The sequence below is a fragment of the Eschrichtius robustus genome, chromosome 21 (assembly GCF_028021215.1).
Source record: "Eschrichtius robustus isolate mEscRob2 chromosome 21, mEscRob2.pri, whole genome shotgun sequence".
NCBI classification, from domain to species: Eukaryota; Metazoa; Chordata; class Mammalia; order Artiodactyla; family Eschrichtiidae; genus Eschrichtius; species Eschrichtius robustus.
In genome coordinates, this window is record NC_090844.1 from 35,412,540 (window position 1) to 35,440,225 (window position 27,686).

General features: G+C 43.2%; 1 protein-coding gene across 9 annotated transcripts in view; it reads right to left on the minus strand.

Moving 5' to 3' along the window:
• CSGALNACT1 (chondroitin sulfate N-acetylgalactosaminyltransferase 1) overlaps positions 1-27,686 on the minus strand; it is a 327,171-nt gene that overhangs the window by 136,524 nt on the left and 162,961 nt on the right. The window contains exon 3 of one of the 9 annotated variants that reach the window (XM_068531934.1): positions 24,693-24,764. The exons of the other annotated variants lie outside the window; for them this stretch is intronic. The gene's annotated coding sequence lies outside the window, so the exon portion shown is untranslated. The remainder of the gene's footprint in view (positions 1-24,692; positions 24,765-27,686) is intronic. 9 annotated transcript variants of the gene reach the window in all.

The following is a 27,686-nucleotide window of genomic DNA, read 5'->3' on the forward strand; positions in this document are numbered from 1 at the left end:
TATCTTTCTTGGAGTCAATGTCACCAAATTGTACCACTGCAAGAAATCTCAGCCACCCCCTATCTCCCAGCCAATTACCCTTGGTCCTTTGACTGAGAAATGGGTCTCTTTTGTGATATCACACCAATCAATTTAATTCGGTAGGCCACTTGAAATTCCCAAGGATTTTTCAAGTCATAATCAGACCATAGCTAAATTGGACCTAGGCTTACTGGTATCCTTGTATTTAGATAAAATTTGAAGATCCCCAGGAGAAAACAGATTCTGTATGGATTAAAAATTCTACATATATTGGCAGATTTGATGATACTGAGCCCATCAAGGTTCAGTTTCATCCATCCATACCTTTACCCCAATGTGCATAAAATACCCTAAGGGAAAGAAGGATTAAGGCCCACAGCAGATATACTAAACAAAATAATACTCATAGTTTGCACTAGTACTTGTGATAATCCTGGTCTGCCTGTTAAGAAACTCAATGAACAAGAGTTCAGACTCGTTCAAGGTCTTAAGTCTGTCAAGAGTATGGCTGCAGCCTGCTTTCCAGTGGTGCTAAAGACAAATGTCTATTCTTTTCATGATCCCATCTAAGGTCACCTATTTTACAGTTGAGGATATATATTCTGCCTTTTTTTAATGTCCCCAGATTTTCAAACAGTGAATATTTGTTCACCTTCACTTGGAAGTAACAACATTACACATGGACTCTCATTTCCCAGGGAGTCACTGAGATTACTGCTTATTTTTATAGGTTCTTAATCAGGATCTCAAGGATCACAATTTTTTTTTTCTGTAATTTTCCCCTCATATAGTATGTGGATAATGTTTTACTAAGCTCCAAAAATAAAGAAATCTCTAAAATGAAAAAAAAAAAAAGACAGTATTGTACTGGCACAAAAACAGAAATATAGATCAATGGAACAGGATAGAAAGCTCAGAGATAAACCCATGCACATATGGGCACCTTATCTTTGATAAAGGAGGCAAGAATACACAATGGAGAAAAGACAGCCTCTTCAATAAGTGGTGCTGTGAAAACTGGACAGCTATATGTAAAAGAATGAAATTAGAACACTCCTGAACACCATACACAAAAATAAACTCAAAATGGATTAGAGACCTAAATGTAAGACTGGACACTATAAAGCTCTTAGAGGAAAACATAGGAAGAACACTCTTCGACATAAATCACAGCAAGATCTTTTTTGATCCATTTCCTAGGGAAATGGAAATTAAAAAAAAAAAAAAACCAAATGGGACCTAATGAAACTTAAAAGCTTTTGCAAAGCAAAGAAAACTACAAACAAGACGAAAAGACAACCCTTAGAATGGGAGAAAATATTTGCAAATGAATCAAGGGACAAAGGATTAATCTCCAAAATATATAAACAGCTCATGCAGCTCAATGTTAAAAAAACAAACAACCCAATCAAAAAATGGGCAGAAGACCTAAACAGACATTTCTCCAAAGAAGACATACAGATGGCCAAGAAGCACATGAAAAGCTGTTCAACATCACTAATTATTAGAGAAATGCAAATCAAAACCACAGTGAGGTATCACCTCACACCAGTTAGAATGGGCATCATCAGAAAATCTACAAACAGCAAATGCTGGAGAGGGTGGGGAGGAAAGGGAACCCTCTTGCACTGCTGGTGGGAATGTAAATTGATACAGCCACTATGGAGAACAGTATGGAGGCTCCTTAAAAAACTAAAAATATAATTACCATATGACCCAGCAATCCCACTACTGAGCATATACCCAGAGAAAACCATAATTCAAAAAGACACATGCACCCCAATGTTCATTGCAGCACTATTTACAATAGCCACGTCATGGAAGCAACCTAAATGCCCATCGACAGATGAATGGATAGAGAAGGTGTGGTACATATATACAATGGAATATTACTCAGCCATAAAAAGGAACAAAATTGGGTCACTTGTAGAGAAGTGGATGGATCTAGAGACTGTCATACAGAGTGAAGTATGTCAGAAAGAGAAAAACAAATATCGTATATTAACACATATATGTGGGACTTAGAAAAATGGTACAGATGAACCAGTTTGCAGGGCAGAAATAGAGACACAGATGTAGAGAACAAATGTATGGACACCAAGGGGGGGAAAGTGGCGGGGGCAGGTGGTGGTGGTGGGATGAATTCAGAGATTGGGACTGACATATATACACTAATATGTATAAAATGGATAACTAATAAGAACCTGCTGTATTAAAGAATAAAATAAAATTCAAAAATTCAAAAAAAAGGAATACATTAAATATACTTAAGTTTCTCATAGAAAATACATTAAATATAGAATTTAATATAGAAAATACTTCCTTACCTTGGGGTAGGAAAGGATGTCTTAAACAAGGTCCAAAAAGCACAACCCATAAAGGAAATAATTTATGAATTTGACTACATCAAAATTAAAATTTTGTTTACCAAGAAACACCATAGGAATGTCATCAGGGAGCAGGAGAAGAGATAAGGCATTTGTAGAACCAAGAGAAGACTAGGATCCAGAATGTGTAAAGAATTCTGGAACAATACAAAAGAGACAGACGACACAACAGAAAAATGACCTGCTTCACAAAAGAAGAAATCCATATGGCCATAAACATATGAAAAAGCGATCAACCTCAGAGTAAACAGAGAAAAGCAAAGAAAAACCCCAAGAGATATGAATACACACTCTCTTTTAGCAAAAAACAAGGTTTGCCAACACTAAGTGTTGGCAAAGTCAGATGACCTTCTGGAACAGAGCAGAGGTGAAGACAGCCAGAAACTCCCCTTCTCGGCTGACAGAGAACGTCCAGCTGTGCACGGGACACAGGCACAGAATAGTCATAGCTGCTTCATCTGTGTTCCCCAGACTGTTAGCAAAAGCAAGAGGTGGAGAAGCACATGTCATATTTTCAGTCAATGAAACACTATATGGCAGCGGAATTTAACAAACTATAGCTACACACAACAAAACAAATGCATCTTACAAACCTAATGCAGAACAAAGAAGACACAAAAGAAGTACAGTCTGACTCCACTTACCTATGATCCCAAAACAGGAAAAACCAAATGATATTATTTAAAGAGTGGTGAGATTATTTTTTAAAGCAAGAAAATTATTACCATAAAGATGAGAATGGTTACCTGAGTGAGGAGGAAGGGGTACGATCAGGAAAAGACCGGCAGGCTGCCCATGCTCTGGGTTACACAGGTGTTTATTTTCTAATTATTCATTAACCTATATATTTATGGTCTATGAGGTTTTCATACATCTGTTATATTTTATAGTGAAAATTACTGAAAAATATGTAAATTCTAGAGTTTGATTTGGAGCTATTAAAGTTTCATTGTCATAAGCAAGTACAGGAAGATAGGAGAATGATAAGAAATAGATTACAAATAAGAGTGGAGACTATTTCCTCCTTACTAGTCCCTGTTCTTAGCCCCCTGGGCTTCTCACTTGTGTTCCCTCCACTGAACCACAGAAAAAATTCACGTCCAAGTGCTGGGTCCACCTCTGCTACAGCTGACCTCAGCCTGTTGTGCTGTGGTCCACGGGTCAGGACATATGTGCCAGCCTGGTCTTCCTTCACATGGGCAAATAGAGAATGGGGGGATGGGCAGGGGTCACAAAAGAGAAGACACCATGACCCCATCTGCCTGGACGCCAGAAACTATCACAAGGCCAAGAGCAGGAAGAACACGCGGTGAAACTGGTTCTACCTGCAAGGAACCAACAGGGTGAGGACGGCCAGGGGAAGCCACAGGGGCCACCGGCCGAGGAGTTAGGGGGACCTGAGCCACCGCGGGGCCACACAGGCAGGGGACAGGTCGCTACTCCAGCTCGAGGCCGGCTCCCCCACTCCTCACTCCTGGTCCCCCACCTCCATCTACAGCAAAGGACCTCAGGCTTTAAGACACTTCCCTCAGTTTTCAACTTTGAAAAGGCCACTTTTGGTCATTTACAGCAGAGGTCCCCAACCCCCGGACCACGGCCCGTTAGGAACCGGGCCCCAAAGCGGGAGGTGAGCTGCAGGTGAGTAAGCAAAGCTTCGTCTGCCGCTCGCCATTGCTCCAATCACCGCCTGAACCATCCCCCATCCGTGGAAAAATTGTCTTCCAAGAAACCGGTTCCTGGTGCCAAAAAAGTTGCCGACCGCTGATTTAAAGTATGTTTCCCAATTAGGATGACTTGCTCATTTAGCACAAATTCTTCAGGCTCACACCAAAAGATCAGTTTGAAGTTCCCTTGCACAGAGTAGTAAGAACTTGGAAAGAAAAGTCATTTTCAGCCACAGCAGCAACTGGCGAGTCCCTGATGACCTGGACTCACCTCTGCCGGCCCCCACTGGGTGACAGCCCCCCTCCACTGTCCACCGCACCGTCCTCACGTCCGCCTGCTCCCTGCACGCAGGGCTCACCCCGGCTCCACCGCCGCTCCCGCGGCAGCCCCGCGGCCTCACTCTCGCTCCAGGCTCACCCCCCAGGCCTCCCACCCCGAGCCTGCTCAGACCCTCGCGGCCTCAGCCCCGTGGGAGGGCTCCCAGCGGCCTCCTTGCGTACCACTCAGGGGCCTCGGCCTGCCCCCCGCCTCTTCCCCCACGCTGCGCCCCTCTTCCTGCCTCTCCCCGCCCCACGCTGCCCCTCCAACCCACACTGCCTTGCGCCCCATGCTGCCCCCCTCATCCTGCCCCACGATGCCCCCAGGCTGCCCCCCTCGTCCTGCCCCACGATGTCCCCATGCTGCCCCCCTCGTCCTGCCCCCACGATGCTCCCATGCTGCCCCCCTCGTCCTGCCCCCACGATGCTCCTACGCTGCCCCCTCGTCCTGCCCTGCGATGCCCCCAGGCTGCCCCCCTCGTCCCGCCCCGTTATGCCCCACGCTGCCGCTCCACCCCACACTGCTCTGCCACCCCACGCTGCCCCACTCCCGATGACCCCACAACGGCTCTCTCTGAAGCCTGGAAGGTGTGTCTTCGCAGCCCTACTCACCAAACACCTCCTTCAAATCTCGTGCCTTCCGCTGGGACCTTCCCCAGCCTGCTTTGACCCCTCTGTGTTCTGTGCACCCACAAGACTTTGCTTAAGCTTCAGCTGAGGTATTTGTTTCACTTAACATGTCTACAGCCAAACTCTTAACTTTCCTCACCAAACCTGCTCCTCCTTTGGGCTTCCCATCCAGTACCCGGAGCTATGGTCCACCTGGTCACTCAGACTGGAAAGGCATCTGGGATGCCTTTCTCTCCCCGCCACATGCGATACATCAGCGGCCCCACTGGCACTGCCTGCGGTCCCCCATGTCTGCCACAGCCTCCCTGTGGCTCCCGTCTCTTCTGTGACCTACAATCCCTTCTCCACAAAGGGCACAGAGAGACCTTCTAAAAACATAAAGCCCATGATGTCATTCCCTCTGTTAAAGGACTCCATGACCTTCCACTGATTTTAAAATAAAATTCCTTACCTTTTCAGAATCCCGAATTACCACGCTGGCTTTAGATTAGATGAGGATTTTTTTTTTTTTGCAATTATAAATCAGCATTTATTAAAAATAAACCGAAAGTTGTAAAGGAAATAAATCAAGAGAAACTAAACTGTTGATATTGAATTAATCACATTTAGCTTAGAACTTAGCTGTACTTTCTTAGAAACAGAAACAAAATAATCATGGGAATGTGTGAAACCCATAGGCACCACTGGAGAGTCGCCACACCCACAGGGACTCCCGCCCAGAGAGCAGTGCGGCCTCGTGGGCTACTCCCCAACGTTAGCCGATGAGAGAGCAGGTAATAAGTCAAAGATCCTTTGCTTTGGGCTGGAATTACAGCAATTCAAATTGGTACTAAGGACCATTTCGTTTATATCAGATGTTCTAATTGGCTATTGATCATAAAGTAATTTCTGAGGGCCATCTTAGAACAAAGGATCCCAGACAGTAAAAAAGTGGGGGAATTACTGTTTAAAATTCACCGATAACACCTTGGGAACAAAACAAAACAAAAAAAACAGCCACAAAAATGGACGCCGGTTCCACCCTCATAGATTCACATTTAGTTTCTCTAGGGTGAGGTCCAGGTAAGGTTTCAGGCCCCTGCAGATGCTTCTATGGGCTGAGAACTGCAGAACCAGGTGACCAGCTCTAACCCCTTCTCCAGCCTCGTTCCCTCCCATAAACCCCTCACTCACTCTGCTCATTTTTTGGTTCCTCCAAGACATCAAGTTCATTCTTGCCCTCGGGACCTTTGCAAGAGCTGTTGCCGCTGCCCTGTATGTTTCTGCACCCTCTCTAGCCCACCCACAGGCTCACTCCTTCCTGTGCCATCGTAGATATCACCTCCTGAGAGAGGCCTTCTTGGCTGGATCCCCCAGTCAAGAAGCCACTGGTCACTCTGTAGCACTTCTTACTTCAGTTATCTGCAGAGCACTTATCATTCTCTAAATTTCTCTTGGCTGTTTTCTGTCTATTCTCCACCAAAGTGAAATCCTTATCTGTGCTGTTCATCACCGCTTCCCAAGCTTCTAGGACAGTGCCTGGCACACGGCAGCAATTCGGTAAATATCTGTTGAATAAATGAGTGATAAGCAAAAAAACAAAATAATAATCTAGGTCACCTCTATCTACCATGCCTCGTGAAAATCACCACTGTGTTACAAACTAGCCAAACTTTAAACATTACAGTCAGCCTTCCTGAAAAATATCCTTTTCCCATATCTATAGAATGAAATATTAAAGACTAAAATCCATCTTTCAGAAAAACTGTACAATTGATAAGCATCATGTAAAACAGTTACCAGTCTGTGTGACTCCCAGAGTGAATACATTTAAAATAAAGCACCCCTTCAATTTCCTTTGGCATAAACTGTCACCTCCCTCGGCAGTGCAGCATGACTGTTTACTTACATTCTTCGACATCGTGTAAATTTTTTGAATTAAATCTTTTACTCTGTATTTTTGACATTCATTCATATAATTGGGTTGTTAGAGAATCTTTCAAACTCAAGTCCCCCTAATAATCAATTTTAGTGGAAATAAACAGGAAGTCCAAAGGAGAAACGAGAGATATATTCAAATATTATTTCCTCTAGCTCCACTTTTTGGGTACTAAAAGTAGAGGCACCTCTATTCATACATTAAAGAAATTCAAGGCTGATCTAGTCTTTAAGTGTCCATTTCTAGTTACACCAAGAAAATCACCACCAAAAAATAGCTTTACTTTTAGGGGACTGAATGGTGGTATCCAAAAAGATATATCCACACCCTAGAACCTGTGAATATTATCTCACATGGCAAAAGAGTGAATATCGCCTTACATGGTAAAAGATGTGATTATGTTAATGATCTTGAGAGGAGGTGCTTTCCTGAATTATCTGGTTGGACCCTAAATGCAAACCCATGTACCCTTAGACGAGAGAGGCAGAGGGATGCTGACAGAAGCGGGGGAGGTAATGTGGTCATGGAAGCAGGGGCTGGAACGAGGTGCCCGACAACCAGCAGATGCTACAAGAGGCAAAGACCAGACACCCACCCCCGGAGCCTTCAGAGGGAGCACAGCCCTGCCAGCACCTTTCCTTTAGACTTCCAGCCTCCAGAACTGTGAGACAGTACATTTCTATTGTTTTAAGCTTTCAGTTTGTGGTCATTTCACAACATTTGTTACAATGGTCACTTAATTGACCATTAAGATGTGCTAGACACTATGAAAAGCATGGCACAAGAAGTTTGATAGCTATCCAAAAAAAGTTTTTGTTTTAAAGTAAGTAAATTTTGACATTTACATTTTAAATAAGTATAATTTAAATATATTCAATTTCCATTTGCAGGACAGATCTAGAATATGGTGCTCTGTTCTCCTCATGATTTGAAGCCAATCGCTTGATCTCTGTACGGCAGTTTTCCACCTGAAAATACAAGATTAAAATTCTTGACCCCCTCATGGTTGTAAGGATAATGAGAAAAAAGATGATGACGGACAACCCCTCAAAGATTCACAGAGTCTCAGAGCTACAGTAGCCCTAGAGGAGAATTTAGCGCCAACCTCGATCCAGGGAGGGGAACACAACAACTCATGGGGTGAGGCCCTTGCCCTGCAAGAGCCAGGGGACCCCAGGTACCTCGACTCTGCCAAGAGCCCTTTGCACAGGGATGTGCTGCCTATAGAAGGATAAGGACGATATTCCCAATTCACCCATGCATAGGACTGCGACACAGATTGTTTCCACTGAAAAGACTCTAGCGTAGGCCTGATGGGGGGAAAAGTAACAAAACAAAAACCCAAAATGTATTCTGAGGATAATGAGCCAGGTGCTACGCAGAACCTGCACAAAAAGGAGGTGTCAGGCGATTGTAAACATCAATTCCTCCAGCATCAGTTAGCCAAGAAAGAGAGCGAAAGGATCTGCCTGGAACCCATCCCAGGTAATAAACAATCCAAAAGGTCACATCTTAATGAGTGTCAGTCAGCACTGCCATCTTCCCATTAAAGAGACAGTGTGATAGAGACAAAGTGTACGATAAAACTCACACCCAAACAGGTTAAAAATTCTTAACAACTGAGAATAGGAGGCAGCTTCTTTAATTTGATGAAGGGTATTTACAAAAACCCTCCAACGGGCATCAGACCTATCAGTGAAATGATAAAAGTTTTCCCTTCAGGATCAGGAATAAGATAAGGATGCCCACCACCACTACTTCCGTTCAACACTGCGCTCAAGATCTCAGCCTATGCAGTAAGGCAAGAAAAAGAAATAAAAATGATAAGGGATGGAAACGAAGAAATAAAAGCGTCATTATTTACTGATGTGTAATTATATATGTCGAAAATCCAAAAGAAAGCACAGATGAAATATTAGAATTAATAAGCGTGTTTAACAATGTTGCTAGATACAAAATTCAGTATGTAAAAATAAATTGTATTTCAATATATCAGCACAAAGAGTCAGAAAATGAAATATTTAAAAGACACCATTGACTACATAATCAGAAATACAAAGTATCTAGAAAGGGGTTTAACAAAAGATGTGCAAAACCTATACAAGGATAATTATCAAGTTTACTGAGTTTTCTAAAAGTAACTCAGGTGTGTGCATAGGTTTTAGTCATAACAAATGAAAGAAAAATAAACTGGATATGATTATCACCATATCTTCTCATTCAAAATTGGTTTTTGAAATCTAGAGGTATCTTGATGCATTAAGTAAGAATTCTGATCAGACAGGTAAAATGTAGGTTCTGATTGTGGACCAGAAAGATTTCTTATCATTATCCCATGTTTCAAGTAAACATTGAAGAAACATTTGAATTTCCATACTTTTCCACACTAAGTACTATATTAACTGTGAAAACCAAAAGGACTTTAAGTCCTTTAATTTTACAATGAGTATACAGAAAAGTCTATTGGAATATAAGATCTAAAGTGACTTTTATACATATCTAAAGATATGTATAAAATTTTAACACATCTGAGATTCTACTCCATCTACTCTATTCCAATCCATTTAGAGTAAGTGGTCCAAACCAATGGATATATAATGGGGCCAATTCATCCTTTAATGGGAATTATTTGAAATTTCTGCCTTAATTTTTAGTTATTCCCCTGTTAGAGCTACCTTTAAATGTAGGTGGAATGGATAGCTTTCCCTAATGTGATATTTATAAAGCAGACTTCTCAAAATTCTCCATTAGCCTGAAAACATCAAAAATCCAAGCATCAATGGTAATTCCTTTGAGCTAAGACACTATGCCTCCTGGGATCCATTTTTAAAAGAAAAATACTTCTTGGAGGAGGTAATATATATGAGTCATTATCCAATTTTAATACAAAACTTAATTTACCTGACTCATAAGCAAGATTTTGGGGAATCAAATCTGACAATGCACAGGAGAAAGGCAGAGTACTTTTAGAGAGTACATAGTGCTACCATTAGCCAGATGGGCTGGCACAGTGAGGTATGCTGGAAAGTACAAAGTTGACAACATCACAGTGCTAAAGGAAAAGTGAAAAGACGCCAGAGACGAGCATAATGCACTTGACAATGTAGCTGAGGACACAGTCCTGCTGTCAAGATGTGTTTGAGTGACTTGAATATGGCACTTACTCACATCCTGACTTGCAGTGCTGATGGCCTGCTCTCTACAGCACCCCAGTGGAATATGGTAAACCCATGAAAGCAGGGGTTATGTTTTATTCTCTTACAGACCCTAAGGCACAATAAAGCCCTCAATAATACTCAATAAGAGCATTTGGTGAATTGAAAATTCATTTAAAAGCAAGTAACTTAGCTCTGGGGATATAAAAATTATATGTTTAAATTAGAGATAGCATTTCTTTAAATGTTAAAAGTTGGCTGCTGACAAGTGTTGACAAAGATGTAGAGCAACGGGAACTCACAAACAATGCTGGTGGGAGCCTACACGGACACCACCAATTTGGAAAACTGTTTATTAGTGAGTTCTAAAGATACACATAGGCTCTGTGATCCAGTAATTCAAGAATAGATGTGTCCACCAGAGCTTTATTTGTAATAGTCATTGTATGATGGACACAAATTGTCCATCAACAGTAAAATGATAAATAAATTGCTGTATGTTCCTACAATCGAACACTACACAGCAACAAACAAGAACAAACCGTTGCATCAATCTCACACAGTGAAAGAAGCCAGACGCAAAGGAACACAGACCTTATGATGCCACTTACCTGAAGCTCAAAAACAGGCAAAACTAATCCAAGATGTTGGGTTAGATCAGAGGTCAGAAGAGCAGTTATCTTTGAGGGCGGGGGTATTTAGTGTGAGAGAGGGGTGGACAGGGAGCCTCTCTGGTGCTAGACATGTCCTAAATCTTGATCTGTGTGGTGATCGGTGTGGGTATAATTGTATGTAAAACTTCACTGAGCTGCACACTTAAGATTTGTGTACTTTATATAAATTATACCTCATCAAAATGGTAAATAAGAAAAAATGGTGGCGGTTTATCCATGTTTAATATTTGTTTTAATCACTTTAATTATGAGAAGCCGATTTTCTTTAAACATATTTTTGCTGTTGGCAATAATTTGAACATCTAAACACTTGGAAGGAACTTTTAGCCAATAAAATAAAGAACAGGACTCTCTCCCAACTCAGATATTTAAGCAGTTCTAACTGTCTCAATAGTTTGGTCCTCATTAACATCTCAAAGAAGCCCTAATGAAAATCCAGACATCAACGGAGAGCAGGAGGTAATGCGGACAGGCACCGAAATGAGGGGCATCTCCAGCTTTGCGACTGGGGGACCCCAGGGGCTCAGGGCACGGCTCTTGCTACCCCTGAGGACTCTCCTAATGTAATAAGACGTGTACAGAGATGCCTCTGATTCCTGAAACTCTACATCTGAGATGCATAAGACACTCACTGGCCAGACCCTCTCTCTTACATGAGCCAGTCGCCAGCTAAAGACCTGTTAGTCAGGAAGTTACAGAAACTAGAGCAGGAGAATTACTGCTGACATGAGCCTGGTGTGTCTATGGTGGAAAGACAAAGGCAGCGGAAAGCAGACAGAAATCAGAACCAGGGAAAGGGTCGCTGTTAGCTGCCCCCTCTTTCCCACTGACTGTTGTGGCTACGACGGCATTTGCATGAAAAAGGTGATAAACATATTTTAAGTTAATGATTAAACATAAAGGAGTTGTTACTGTTGTTTAAGAAACTCCAGATGAAAATAACCAACATTTGGGAAAAAAATAATATTGAAAAGCCACAGAGAAAGGCATTAACTTCAGCTTCCACAGCCAAAGCCCATGGAAAATGGCCTCGGCTATTTCAGCCACTGACTTTCAGAGCTTTCAAGCAAACCTACGGTCCATCAGCAAAATGGAAAGGAGACCTCTGCCCTTTTTGCTACCAGAACTGGCTACCTGAAAAGCTCAGGTATGATACCTCTGAATTCTATGAAGATGCTGTTAAGTTTTCGGTGGGGTCTAGATAGATAAGTTGGATTCATTTCAAAATATTTAGATTAAAACTGCCAGCCTCATCTTCATCAACGAAAAAGTCATTACATCATTTTTTCCCTTTAGCCGACTTCCCACTTGAATGGGAAACACACTCTTCATGTATCACCTCATAACTGCGTATTTTAAATGGCTACAGAAAATCATCCATCATCAAGTGTTTTCTTCATACTGAAAACAGGAAAATCTGACAATCAACCGGAAAAATGTCAGCAACAACAACAAAAATGTAAACACTTCCCCTTAAAATATTATCGAGTCACTTCCCCAAAAGACCTAAATGTTTATCCATCTATAAAATTTCATCTCCCCTGATGAAAGGGATGAAAACTTTAAAATTCACACCATTAATTTTCTCCTTTTCTTGTCATTCTTCATGGCTATGAGGCAGTGAGAGAAGAGTAGTATTTTAGGCTTAACACTGATTCTAAGAAAAAAAATCACAGTAATTTTCAGAACAGGTTAACACAGGAAGTCAAGAAAGCAAAAAGCAACAAGATTCAAGAGTCCCTTCTGGGAAACTAGCCTTAAGAATGGTTCAGGCTCAAATATCAAATGTTTCTTTGACCAGCAAAAGAATCACTTTCTGTGTGCACACTACTCACAAAGTAAAAGTTTAAATTCAGCAAAAATAATAAATTATTTCAGCAGTTCAAATTAATTCTATCTACCCAACTACAAATAAATTTACCCTTTGGGTGGATAATTTGCAAGGCACACTTCTTATGCAAAAGGGAGGAAACCGGATAGCAAATGCTAAAAATGGCATTTCATAAGGACTATTAAACGTTTACACACTTAATGTTTTATTAATCGGGCCACTTGTGACAATTCAAGCTTTTCATGGATGTCCATGAAAGACAAAAGACACTACTTTTCATTTTGTTCCAGTTAAGATAAATAACCTGGAATGAAATATAATTGTGCACTTTCTCTAGAAAACTGCCATGACCCTGAAAATCATATTTAGAAAAGAAGACAATACAAGGGAATCCATGTCAAACTGTACGCATTTCAATGACATCAAATGAGAACTACACAGAGGACAGATGATGAAATTAACAGACAGCGGGTTTGCGCTCCCCCAGCAGATCATTTAAAAGGATACACTCCCTCCGCTGCCCTTCAGAGGTTTTACTTTGATTCAAGACATGAAAAAGATGAAGTCTGCTTGGTTCATACTCTCCTCACCCAGCCCAACCCAGCAAATTAGTTCCCACCCACTCCATCCAAATACACACTGTCTGAGCAGCCAGCATGCCGAACGAGCACAACCAGAGAATGTGATCAAGACACAATGGACATAGAGAACAGACCGGTGGTTGCCAAGGGGGAGGGGGCTGGGGGAGGGGTGGAGTGGGAGGCTGGGATTAGCAGACGTAAGCTTTTATATAGAGAATGGATAAACAACAAGGTCCTACTGTGTAGCACAGCGAACTATATTCAATATCCTACAGTAAACCATAATGGAAAAGAATATTAAAAAAAAGAATGTATATATGTGTATAACTGAATCACTTTCCTGTACAGCAGCAGAAATTAACTTTAATCGGCTCACCTGATCAACAACCAATGGTTTTATTTTTTCCAGTAACTGCGAGCTGCACACTGTGCCCCCTTCCCCCTGGGAAGTGAGTGACTTTTATTCTCAGTCCATTCCCAAACGTTTTAGTCTCCTTTGCTTATTAAAATATTAATAACATTAATATTAATAATAATATTTAATATTGATATATTAAAATAACCACCTACGAAGTATCTTGTCTACAAATAACTGAACCTGAATCTAGTCAAGTTTCTAAATCTACCTACCAGCTTACAGGTAATACCAGGGATAGAGAAACAAGTTAATTGTCACCAAGAGGAATCAGTCAAGAGGGTGAAATGTTCTACAGGACAAATGAAACTGCTTCTCCATCAGTCAATGTCAGGAAGAAAAAAGAGAGAGTTCACTAGGGGAACAACAACATAATAAAAGAGACATAAAACACAGTAACCAAATGCAAAATGTGGGCCTTGTTTATACACAAATTTGAAAAGCAACTGTGAAATGATCCCTTTGAAATAATTGGGGAAATCTGAATGTGAGCTGGGTGTTATATAATATTAAGTAAGGAATTAATGTTAATTTTGTTATAAACAATAATGGCATAATGGTTTTGCAAAAAAAAGTCCTCGTATGTTGGAAATATACACAAGAGCATTTACACGTGAAATGACATAATGGCTAGGATTTGCTTTAAAATATTCTCACAAAAAATTTTTTAATAAAATAAAAGTTGGGGAAGGAGAGAAGAAACAAGAAGGGCAAAATGCTGATAACTGTTGAGACTGGCTGATGGGGTCATGAAAGTTCATTATAGTCTACTTTTGTGTATATTTAAATATGTTCACAATAAAAGGGTTTTTTTTTTAAGTCCATGCAACATTTCAATCTCACGTTCAATTCTAAGATTTCCCTCCTCTCTGTAAAGCAGGCCAAGCTGTTGGTCCTAATGGCTGAGGAGGGAAGAGGTGGGTGGGCAGAGGCAGAGGAAGGGGTAGTCTGCTCCCCACGCCCCTCCCTCTTCCCTGCACCCGCTCCTCTGGCCGCAGAGCAGAGAGGCTGGGGGGAGCTTTTCCCTCCGTGGTTAGTTGCTTGTGTGTTGGTGTCCTATTCTTTTACACAATGGACACAGAAGGATGGATGGAGGCCCCAGCAAGGCTTGCTGGCAGGAGGCTCGATCCCGAGCAGTAACTGGGCATCGATGGTGTCAGATCCGATTGCACCTTCCAGCTGAACCCCCGCCAGCAGCATCATGCCACCCTGCGCCGATACGAGAGCCTTCTCTCTACGCCTGTGACAGCCCAAGCTAGTCTTCCCTCTGTGGGCCAGGACGTGGGCCTGCTCATGGTGGGAGCCTGCCAGCATATTTCTCAGGGACCCTGAACTCGAGGGGGCTGTCTTGTGTCCTCTGTATGTTACCCCACCACACCCTCTGTCATCAATGCTCTGCTCCGTGCTCCATCAGCCCTGAGGAAGGTCAGCAGGTCCGGTAGCTCAGCAGACATCCAGTAAGATAGCGCACACGCAGCCTTTGCTTCTTGAAAAGCCCAGGAATTTGATGAGCAATCCTCTTGTCCCTCCTCCGCCTCAGCTCAGAAGCATGGTACCCTCCCAGCCCCCTTAGCCTCTCTGCTCTCCTTTGGGAGATTCACAAAGGTTATCCCCAGAAGTTCCTCTTCTTATCTGTCACTGGTAGAAGTTTGACAAACTAGTGTCTCTTTTTTTTTTTTTATTTATTTTATTATTTATTTATTTTATTTTTGGCTGCATTGGGTCTTCGTTGCTGTGCGCGGGCTTTCTCTAGTTGCGGCAAGCGGGGGCTACTCTTCGTTGAGGTGCGCAGGCTTCTCACTGCGGTGGCTTCTATTGTTGCGGAGCACGGGCTCTAGGCTCACAGGCTTCAGCAGTTGTGGCTCGCGGGCTCAGTAGTGGCTCGCAGGCTCTAGAGCACAGGCTCAGTAGCTGTGGCTCACGGGCTCTAGAGCGCAGGTTCAGTAGTTGTGGTGCATGGGCTTAGCTGCTCCACGGCATGTCGGATCTTCCCAGAGCAGGGCTTGAACCCGTGTCCCCTGCACTGGCAGGCGGATTCTTAACCACTGCACCACCAGGGAAGTCCCTAGTGTTCCTTCTTGCACATGGAAATCAACTGGGGGTGTACTGGGCCTTGGAGAACTTAGAACTTGTTCTCAACAGGACACTAGCTCTACTATTGGGACTGGGGGGCGCGGCACAAAAGATCTCAGCCAGCACCTCCCACTGCCCTGCTGCATCCATTAGGCAACGAGAATATGAAGGCAAATGAGATCCGCCACACTGGCTTTGAAATCACAGGGAGAGAATGTGGGCACCAGACCTGACACTTCCCGGGGCTCTGCCTTGAGTAAGACTCTGGAGCCTTGTGAAGACTTTGCACCTGTCACCAGGAAAGGAGAGGTGGCCGAGATGACTCCCTGACCCGGAGCCCTGGAGGCTGGTGAACGAAACTCCTGGCATCCTGTGAGCCCAGCCCTCTGCCACAGCTGATTCAAAAGTGAAGAGCCCATTGGTGTGGGCCCTGTAGGTGTGGTTCCCTGAATGGAGTGGTGGAAAACACTGTGCCACAGCTGACAGGCCGGTGCAGGGTCCAGATCAGATGGTGTGCACAGCCCATGTCCAAGTCACAAGGTAGCAGGCGGGCTGTAGACGCCGCCCTGAGATTCTACTCCCCGTAGCTGTTCACCCTGCCACTGGCATTCAGGATGACAATTTATTATAATTTCTAATATTATCTCTCCCAAAAGCCGAGTCCTATTATGAGAGCTAGTCCAGGCCCCAGCCACGGAGAGATCTAGGATAAGCCAATGCAGTGGACACCTGTCATGCCCTGGCCTTTGTGTACACCCCTCCTATACTTAGGAATCAACCCTATGATCCTGCTGCCTCAAAGAAGACATTTATTTTCCCAGGATCTCTTGCATTTAGGGTGAACCATCACCCTGGATTTTAAGTTAAAAAATTAACTATTACTTAAGTCACTGTATTTGGGGGTAGCTTAGCCCAGTCTCTAATACTCACACGAAATGAAAAGAGTCTGTTCTACAGGACTGCAGACCCTACCACCTCTGTGCCGTCCATGAACATACATTTGAGTGTGCGTGTGAATACTGACGGCACAGCCAGGTTTCTCAGAACAGTATCGGCCCTGGTGTCTCTGTCTTCTCACCTCTCAGCCCCTCAGTCTGGCTGCCACGTCCGCCACTCCACTCACACTGACCCTCCTGAGGTCACCTCTGAGCTCCTTTCCAAAGCCCTGATTGCCAAATGCCTTAGGAGTCAGGTCAACAGAAACACACCCGCCTGAACTCCACCCCAATCATCGTGATCACTGACTGTACCTAGATGAATAGATTTACTCCACTGCCCGGCAGAAAGAAATTAAGTCTTCTCTGGAGGAAGGTAACAGCATCCAGAGACCCTACGATTTTCATATACAATGTCAGGTCCTTAAAGAAAAATTACAAAGCACAACAAGAGACAAGAACAAATGACCAAAAACTAAAGAGAAAGGACAGATAATATATACACTCTAGGTGTACTATCTAGGGGATATACTATCATTATCAAAAAGGAATTTTGATATAATTATAATTGCTGTGTGCTAGAAAACATAGATTAAAGATGATGAATTTTATCAGATACCTGGAATCTATGTAAAAGAATTAGATAGAAATATAATAATTGAAATTAAAAATGCAATAGACAGGTTCAAGAGCAGATTAGACAAAGCAAAGAGGGATTTCCTAAAGTAAAAGAGATGTAAGGAGAAAATATCCACATAAAAAGCACATAGAGGGCTTCCCTGGTGGCGCAGTGGTTGAGAATCTGCCTGCCAATGCAGGGGACACGGGTTCGAGCCCTGGTCTGGGAAGATCCCACATGCCGCGGAGCAACTAGGCCCATGAGCCACAATTACTGAGCCTGCGCGTCTGGAGCCTGTGCTCCGCAACAAGAGAGGCCGCGATAATGAGAGGCCCACGCACCTCGATGAAGAGTGGCCCCCGCTTGCCGCAACTAGAGAAAGCCCTCGCACAGAAACGAAGACCCAACACAGCCATAAATAAATAAATAAAAAGCACAGAGAGAACAAAAGAATGAAAATACAGAAAAGAGCTGAAGTGGCACCTGAGACATGGATAAAAGAACTAACATGCTTGTAACTTGAATCCCAAAAGAAGAAAAGAGGAGAAAGAAGCAATAGTTGCAGAAATACTCACCCAGAGTTTCCCAAAACCAATTAAGGATATTGAGCTGCAAATCCAAGATGCTCCGTGAACCACAACTAGGGGAAATATATCTGGGGGGGGGGCTAGTAATGGCAGCTATAAATCGCATATTTAGGCCTGGCTCATAATTTTATGTCAATTATGGAATTTTGATAGTCTCTCTCACCCACTTTGCTATTAAGGATAAAAGGTCAGATAACACCCCTTTTAAAGTCCCAAGGTTAAAATTTTTTATTAATTTGGGGCAGAATTCTGCAAGATATCAACTGTGACATATAAATTCTTTTCTCTTTTTCTTTCCTTTTTACCTTTAAAACCTGTCACTTGTTCTATAAAGAGAAAAGATTTTTATTGAAGTCTGATGCTTCTTTAACTCCTAAAATGAATATAAAAATACAGCAGCTACTGGGTATCAACAGTATACTTATGCTCATAATTTCACTTTATAGGAACCCAAGGCCCATAAAGGAGAGAATAAAATTGAGTTATTATTCTGGTGTGCTGAAACTGATCTCTTAACATGAAGACAGAAAGCTGCTATTGTAGATATTTAAGAGTGCTGAGTACACCTGTAATTTATATAATATTGTACATCAAGTATACTTCAATAATTTTTTTTTAAAACTAAAGAGTTCAAAAGGGATTTACACTTTAAAAAAAGAGTGGTGAGCTCATCATAACTTCAAAGGCTTCAGAAATTTATTCTGATTTTTCCAACAACCTAGAAAGTTATTCATCTTAGTTAACAGGAAAAGAAAGCAGATGCAAAAGCTTAAAGATAATTTTGTGAGAGAAGGGGGTTTGAAGGTGGGTGAAGGGGGTCACCTGTACGGTGATGTATGGTAACTAGACTTAAGGTGGTGACCACCTGTATTGTATACAGATGCTGAACTATCATGCTGTATACCTGAAACTTATACAATGAGAAAAAACTTTTTAAGATAATTTTGTGAGGGAAGGCGGTTTGAAGGTGGGTGAAGGGGGTCACCTGTATGGTGATGTATGGTAACTAGACTTAAGGTGGTGACCACCTGTATTGTATACAGATGCTGAACTATCCTGCTGTATACCTGAAACTTATACAATGAGAAAAAACTTTTTAAGATAATTTTGTGAGGGAAGGCGGTTTGAAGGTGGGTGAAGGGGGTCACCTGTATGGTGATGTATGGTAACTAGACTTACGGTGGTGACCACCTGTAGTGTATACAGATGCTGAACTATCATGCTGTATACCTGAAACCTATACAATGAGAAAAAACTTTTTAAGATAATTTTGTGATAATAACTTACCCACCCAGGCTCTGTTTGAGTATCTGTCTCACCCAAATGAGTCCTGGAAAAGCTGGGACAGAAAAACAAGGCTTGAAAACACAAAGCTCCCGTCACTCTGCCCTCCCTCAAGAAGGCCAAGGCTGTTACTGGGCACTACAGCTGACTGTAGGTCCTCATTTACTGGGATTTTAGATATTGTCCTGGTAAGTAATAGCATAATGGAAGAATATGATTAAAGTCTTCACAGATAACTCAGAGAAACCAACACAAGAACCTTATGGGGGAAAAAATCAACACTGACCGCTTAGACCATGAGCGACACTGCGGCATCCAGGTCGAGGAAAAAGACCCTGATGCCCGTATGCCCTCAAAGTCCCGACAGCTTAATTTGAAGAGCCTGAGCTCATCTACTAAACCATCATTTTCTCCAGCTCCTGTGTGAAGGAAATCACCAGCTTCAGGAGTAATACACATGACCAAGACCTCATCAATGAGTAATTCAACCCCGAGACACGAGGATTGGTTTAGACAGACATGTGCCCCCGTCAAGGCCAGCGAGAGTCCATCCTGGGATTTGCTGGAACGACCAAGAAAGAAGCACCTCCCTCTTCAGCTGGAATTAAATCTACAGATTGGAATTAAATCTTTCCCACTACCTGAATGAAGCCAACATAAAGAGCAGAGCCGAGAGATCTCAGTCCCTGGACCAAGGAACCCGAGAAGCCAGCTGCCCTTGTGTATTTATATAAGCCAATATGTTTCCTTTTTTGCTTGAGCTGGTATGAGCTGGGGTTTCTAGCTCTTGTGGTAGTTAAGAGTCTCAACTAGTACACATGCTCTGCAGAAATGCAGCCATTCTAACAGGTACCGCTGTGCAATGCCTCAAAGGATTTCTCAGCTGGGAGCCCTGGGGACTGGATTAGACCACAGAGGGCAGACACTGCCATGGACACACACTTTGGAAAAAAAAAATCCTAAGCTGCACTGAACCCAATGCGAAACCATGGAGTAAATAAGGTATCTGACCAGCCTCTAAAGTTAAAACAAAGGTAAGGTCGTTTGATTCCATGCTAAGCGACCTTTTCCCAGAATGTATCGGGTTACCAAACATCTCAGTCCTTTCTGATAATGATAAGCAAGTATAATTCAGAACAGCATAACAGAGAGAAATACATTTAATTTTCACTAAAATTACCAATCACTATAAATCCAGTTACTTTGACCATAGGCCTTGTTTGGAATGATGGTCACTTGCAGGTACAGTTTCAGCTTATTTCAACTCCCCCGTCACCTTCCCTGCCACCCTGCACCAGGCTTCCAGATTCTGTGGGCCACCTGCTCTTTCTCTGGGTCTGAAAGCGTTGACACTGACATCTATCACTGCACGCAGCCCGCAGCTCTGGGGAATGTATGCGTTACTCGGTTAGCATTAAACAACACGTAAGAAGCACACACTGGGCCAAGCCTAACAGTTGGCTACTTAGGCTTGGCTAAAGTGTTTCTTAAAAATACTGCAGCTAAAGGCAACACTACCTATGGTGACAAAATAAGAAGCAGTGTCTGCCACCCACCAACCTTGCGACTTTCAAAAGAGCCTTCACCTCTGCACTTTCTTCATCTGTAGAAGGCTTATGTTCCTATGACTTATGTTTAGTCAAACTAAATGATCACCCTCCAGAGCTAACATCTGAGACATCTGTGTTCCCTAAGCCTGAAAGCTTACAGCCATGTGCCTCCCGGGCAGTGGTACTTGGCTTCTGGAATTAAGTTATGGAGACAGTTAACATTACTCACACTGAGCTTTTGCAAGTCTATGGTGATTTTCACGTTACAATTTCAAACTGAGCTGAAATATAGGTTTTTTTCTGTTTTAACACAGTAAGGTTTAGCTTGGATTCTGAATTAAGAGAAAGTTTAGGCTAACAGTTAACCTTGGATTAATATTTATTTTACTAATGCTGGCTTTATATCACATGGTGATATTCTATTTCCTCCAGGAAATTTTTTATGCCATTATAAAATTCTAGCTAATGCCACAAATTCTAGATGTACGGCACACTGCCAGTGAGCACTATTGACTGCTTATTCGAAAACCAATCATCTATTTATAAAATCGAAAGAAGCATAATCTAAATATACTCAGAGGAGAAAAAGGCTCGATCTTGTGCCACCATGTTCTTTTCTTTCAGAGTCTGTCCCAGAATGACTGGTGACAAAAAGTGCTCTGTCCCATGGCTGCAGTAGTATCTGATAAGCAATAAAGCATTACAAGGCATCTCTTTATGTTTTTAAGAGCTTGTTATCCAGCTCAACCACAAAAAAGATATTCAGAAGCAAGAGTGATGGCAACCTTGACATGCGGACCAGCAACAGACAGCAGGACAGGCCGGGGAACATCCAAGTGGACTTTGGAATCGAATAGATTTAAGTTTGAATTCTAGGCCCGTCACTCTCAAGCCATCCGTATACCCTTGGACGAGATATTTTATCTCTGAGCTTCCGTGTCTCTCATCTTTACTTAGAGAATTAATAAGAAGTCCACAGCTTCTTTTATAACTTCAATTAGTAACTGTCCACAGCTGTGGCAGGGAATAAATGGGGGGATTATACAGTATATGTGAAGTAGATTACATAGTGCTTGGAACCCCATGCAGAAAGGGGTCCCCTTTTCTCGCCTTCTGGCCCACCCCTGGGTGGGTCACTTCCCAGCACCAGAGAGAGAGACCAGTGAGGGCTCTTTCCTCCGCCCATAAATTCACAGGACGGGGGGGTGCTTTCTGTCTGAGTTTACACTCCTGGTGACAACTGGCATCATTTCTGTGGTGAGGCCAGTGACCCCACGTTGACCATGTGAAGACAAGCTTGATTCGCCTGCCTCTGATCCAAGATTTAGCCGCTGGGGCCTGTCCCACACTCCGTGCAGCGTGGGTCGATTTGGTAGACACTGATTTGGCTTTAAACCCGAGCAGGACCCTATGGGGCCTTCCCAGGACAGACCCCTACCCACCATGTCCTATTCCTGCCTTTTGTCTGTAGAAAACCTTTAGCCAAAGAATAAACTTAATCAGAGAAGTGAGAAAATGCAGAAGCAAAGAAAAGCAGTCAAACAGGACAAAATAATAATAATTTAGTCATTTAACAAAGTCAAGGACCTTTAGTTCCTCCTCAAGGGCTATGGATAATATTCTGAGCCATGTCCTGTGAGCAGTCTTGTAGATACTGAAACCCCCACCAGGTGGAAGGAGTTAGCTGACGACACGATGACCAGGCTGTAGCCATGACATAAGCTGCCACAACTCGGAGAACTGGCCTCAAGGAAATGGGAACTAACCGACCCTGGAACTGAAGACTAACTGTACTTAAAACAATCAAGCTGACGCCGATCAGACCACCGCATGACCAATTTCAAGATGACTGTCGGAGCTGACTGTGCTGTTTCTACACGTAGCCCCTTCCCTCCGCCTGTACATCCCTGAAGCTCCCCCTTCAAAGCTCTTGCTCCCTGACCAGCAGGGGGAGTCGGCCTTTGGACATGAGTCTGCCTTCTCCCCTGGTTTCCAGCCTCCAAAATAAAGCAACCTTTCCTTTCTACCAACACTTGTCTCTGCAGTGTTGGCTTGTGAGCAGTGAGCAGCTGGACCTGAGTTTAGTGACAGCTTCTGTGTCCTATGTTCTCACCTGGGCCCTTTCCTGGAAAAGTCCCCAGGGGACACAGCCTGTGGCGGCAGGACCCACCTTACTCTCCCTGTGTTCATTCCCTGAGGAGCTACTGCAATACCCACCCACCTCACTGAGCCATTTCCCACCTGGCTTCTCATGGTACGAGGCAGAGGAACAGAGATTCGAGAGGATGTCAGGTCCTGAGGGGAAAGAGTAGAAGAAGCTAACAGGACATTTCTCCAAGAGGACCTGAGGCCCACCTCCACGTCACCAAGTCACCAGCTGACTGATGGGCAGAGATCCAGGTCTAAGCAGCACCTGAGGGCTCAGAAGCAGGACCCTCGACGCGCCCTCCCCTTCACCACTTCCCTCCACCCTCCAGCAACCTCAGGACCACACCTGCAAGAGACCGGGGCCAAACCCCCGGCACACAACAGCGGGAGGCCCAGGGGCTGAGGACCTCCGAGCCACACGTCACATCAGATTTCTTTCAACACGAAACCAGTTCCCTTGAGGAAACATCCCAGCATCAAAGAGCGTGACGTGGAGACAACTACTACAGCCTTAGAGAAAAAAAAACAGAATTAGAAACCTCTTCCAAGCAGAGTGACTCTCAAGCTCTAGCTCATCTGAGACCACCTGCAGAGCATCTTAAAAATGTACGTCACTGGCACCAGCCCAGACACTCAGGATCAGAAACTCTGGGATGAGCTTGGGCATCGGTATTTTTTCAAAGCTCCAAGACAAAAGCTGAGGAACACTGGCTGAATCTGTGACTATTAGTGAGGAGCAAATCAAACTCGGAATCAGGTTTTCCCATCATGGGCAGCGTTTCTTCAAGGCTGGTGGGTGGAACACTGTTCTTAAAAAGTTAAGAATTGTCATGCTGGAAAAGGATTCTGGGGAGAAGAAAGCTGGGACCCACGAAGTTAAGCCAAACTTAAGTCTTCCCTTTAGAATTTCCAGAACCTTTGACAGGCCCAGTTTCGTCCTACACTACAAGAGAGGAATACGCTATATGGTATTTTCCAAACTTATCTGATCAGAAAACTCTCCCTTCGAAAAACGTCTGGTAGCTCTAGTAATCTCTGGGAAACACTTTGGGTCTGACAAACTGTCCTCCGTTAATTGTCTCGAGAGGTTTCCTGAAAGAACAGTACAGTGAAAAGGCTGGAACGCAAGGAGGGGCAATGACGACTCCACTAGGAGATTAGTCGAGAATCCGGTGACGAGGACCTCTTTTCCCACGTCTCCCCGCCTGGGATGCTGCTCTACACAGCCCAGCACTCTTCTAACTTGGTCCCAATAGAAACACACATAGGTAATAATGACTCCCAAGCAGTGAATGAAAGTGAGCCTCCGCACACAGCACCGAATTTCTCGGAATAAAGTTGCCAGGTATATCCACGTTCTCAATGACACTGCAAACTTGTATGGACCTCCTTCCAAAAAGATAATGCTGTACAAGCCCTGTAAGCTGTTATTCTAGGAGCTAGTGCCAAGGGCATAAACACCCCTGCATCACAAGAAGGATCCTTAAAAGGGAGGTACCTTCCAACCTCAGGTCACATAGGGGCGCAGCTTTCCTCTGTTTCCCCTCTTGGGGGCGGTCAGAATTTTAAACTCAACATAAGCAATAGACGCCGGCTATGATCGGATCACACTTGCACTTCCTTTGTGGCCAGCACTGCAAATACGCAACAGAATAAAGTCATAGGCAGGGTATTCAGTTGGTGATGACAAAAATACTAATGTCATAATACTACCTTCAATATCACGTTCTAGCCACATTCTAGTGAGAACTCAGCACAGACATTATTATTATTTCTGCAGATTATTATTTGATTGTGAGTAACATGAAATAAAGTTCATCTAAGCAAACTTAAAAGAACCCAGTAACTTATATCCTACCAGAGTACTGACTACCTAAGTATAGTATTACCCACAAACTTTACCTATAAGTTAGAGCGTGCCCTTGCTCCCAATCCTCACATCTCCGGAGTGTCTCCTCTTCGCCAGGCAGTATCCTAGGAGGTGGAAATGCAGCAGTGAACGAGACAAAAATCCCCGCCCTCCTGAAGCTTTTATTCTAGATCCAGGAATCCAAATATTTAGCAAGTTAACTGGATTTTTGTCCTTTCCATTTTCTTCTAAGGTTTCTTCACTATTAAACTCCTATCTCACGTGCACCCCAATGTTCACCCAGCACTAAGACATGGAAGCAAACTAAATGTCCATTGACTGATGAATGGATAAAGAAGATGTGGTACATATCTACAATGGAATACTACTCAGTCATAAAAAAGAATGAAATAATGCCATTTGCCATTATTTAAAATAATCCCATGGATGGACCTAGAGATTATCCTACTAAGTGAAGTAAGGCAGACTGAGAAAGACAAATACCATATGATATCACTTATATGTGGAATCTAAAAAACAATACAAATGAACTTATTTACAAAACAGAAACAGACTCACAGACATAGAAAACTAACTTATGGTTATCAAAGGGGAAAGGAGACAAGGACAAATTAGGAGGTTGGGATTAACATATACACACTACTATCTATAAAATAATCAACAAGGACCTACTGTATAGCACAGGGTACTACATTCAATATCTTGTCATAACCTATAATGAAATATAATCTGCAAAAAAAAAAATCACTTTGCTGTTCCTCTGAAACCAGCACAACACTGTAGATAAAAACCATAGTTCAATAAAAGAAAAAAAAAAAAAAACTCCCATCTCTCTTTGATCACAAAAATCTTGGATTATCAGAGCTGAAGGAAATGACCGGGGCCGCTCTATCCCTGGCATGGACTCCAGGCAGGCGGGCAGGGGACCAGATCCTGGCTGTACTCGTACCTGTGACCTCAGATGACCCCTTTCCTGCTCTGAGTCTCAGTTTCCTCATCTGTTAAACAAGGACTGGGTTCGAGTTTGACTCAAGCACGGTAGTGGAGGGTGTTTGGAAATGTTGGAGGGGGCAGATTCTGGCTGACACAACAGCTGAGTGGGCCCAGGAACGTCGAACACCCTGCAGGTCCCCGGACAAGCCTCGCCCGGGCCACGGAGCTTGTGAACACAGAGCTGGCACAGGGCCGAGATCGCTACACGTAGCTGGGGGCTCCTTCTGGACACCGGGCTGTTCCTCTCTTTAAGGACAGTCTCGGCCTTTGATGGGGAGGCCTCCTGCCATGCTCCTCTACTCTGAAGTCCTCACACTGGGTACAGCAGGTGCCCCTCGTCACTGTTCTAAAGCTACCCTGATTTTCAAAATATCCGCCTTCCTCTCACAAAAGCCTTTCCGTAGCTGAAGCTCAAATATATAAAATTGCAATTATTATGTCAACTAGATCTAATTTCTACTAGGAGCTAGTTAATCCGCATCTTGTTACCAAAGATATAAACCTTATGACAACTTTGGTTTTGAGATGATTTTCAGCACTCTTCCAAAGCCTGAAGACAAGCTAACCATTAATCCATAGAAAATAAGCAGCTTGTAGGGAGAATAACATGTGAACCAAACCAAAAAGGTTAAGTAAGAAAATCTCATCAAATAAACAATGTAGTTAAACGGCTATCTGCTTATCCATGGTAAGCAGGGTATAAAGCAGTACTGACCAAAAGGCAGAGATCAGGCCTCCTACCTGAGCCATACCATAAATAAAAGAAGGAATTTTCACCTTTTGCCAATGAGGTTGAAATGTCATCTCTGCCTCCTGCCTGTGTGCTGTGAAATTATAATCTTGTTCCTTGCAGTTATTCAACCCCTAACTTGCCCTGGAGGCACATATTTGGGCGGCTAACGGCTACGGAAGGATTATAAAGCATCCCCAGAAAGATTCTTATACCTAACTAGATGGTTCGCACCTGTGTCCCGAGGCACCCTGGGGCACCCAAGGGAGCTCAGAGCTGTGCTTCAGAATATTTTAAACTTTCAAGCAAAGCACTGGAAACTAGACATCTGTTGGACATTATGCAAACTACTGGCTCCAGGTAATTCACACTTTCAACGTTAGACTGAGCTACATTCCTTTTGAAGATATCACATCTTTGTGAAACTACATTTTGAGCAGTTCCTGTGATGAAAAGCAACGGCTACATAAGATGAAGCATCTAATCTGACCTCAAGGTTTGGGGGGCTGTGCAGCACCCTAGAGAGAGACACATCCCATTATTAAGTAACTGCGGTTAAGAATGAGATAAAGCAAGTATTTTTCTTTCAATTTATTGTATTATTTTTTCAAACAGCTACTAAGTTGTTAGGACGTAAATACTCGCAAGCTAATGAACGTTACTACTTAGTGGGAAAAAAAAAAATGTTAGCCATTTTCTTAGCCAAAGGGTGTTGGGAAAATGAATGGGACACTAGCGACGCTGTTAACTGAGACAGTTAAACCTCTGACCTAAACATCTTGGTCAATCTCCAAAACAGGGCAGGGAACAGGAAAGTTTCTTTTGCAAAGGGCAGATCTTTGGAAAAAGAGGTCCACTCCTGGGTGGCCGCCTCAAGCGTCACGGTGACGGCATCGCTGCTGTGGCCCCCGTGGGACAGCCAGGACCGCCAGGACCACCAGCTCCCCACGTTGTATGGCCACTGCCACCTTTGTTTCTGGGGTTCAAACACAGAAGGATAGAATGACTGAATATGTACAGTAAACACAGCCTGCAAGCTAAAGATGGATTTCCACACTGTCACTGCAATTTTTTATCATGAATTTAGGAGCGTGAGCTCTTCGAAATAATTCACCATAAGAGCATCCGTAAAAAATCAGTGACGGTTACTTGAGTTCCTTTTCAGGCCTCCTATTCATCAATCTCCAATCCATCCAACTGCTGCCATAAAATTAAGATCAGGCGGGAGTCTCGGCATAAGCCAAGCACCTGAATTGTACAAAGTAGGCTTTAAGACTGCTAACTTCATTACCGGCAAAGAGCT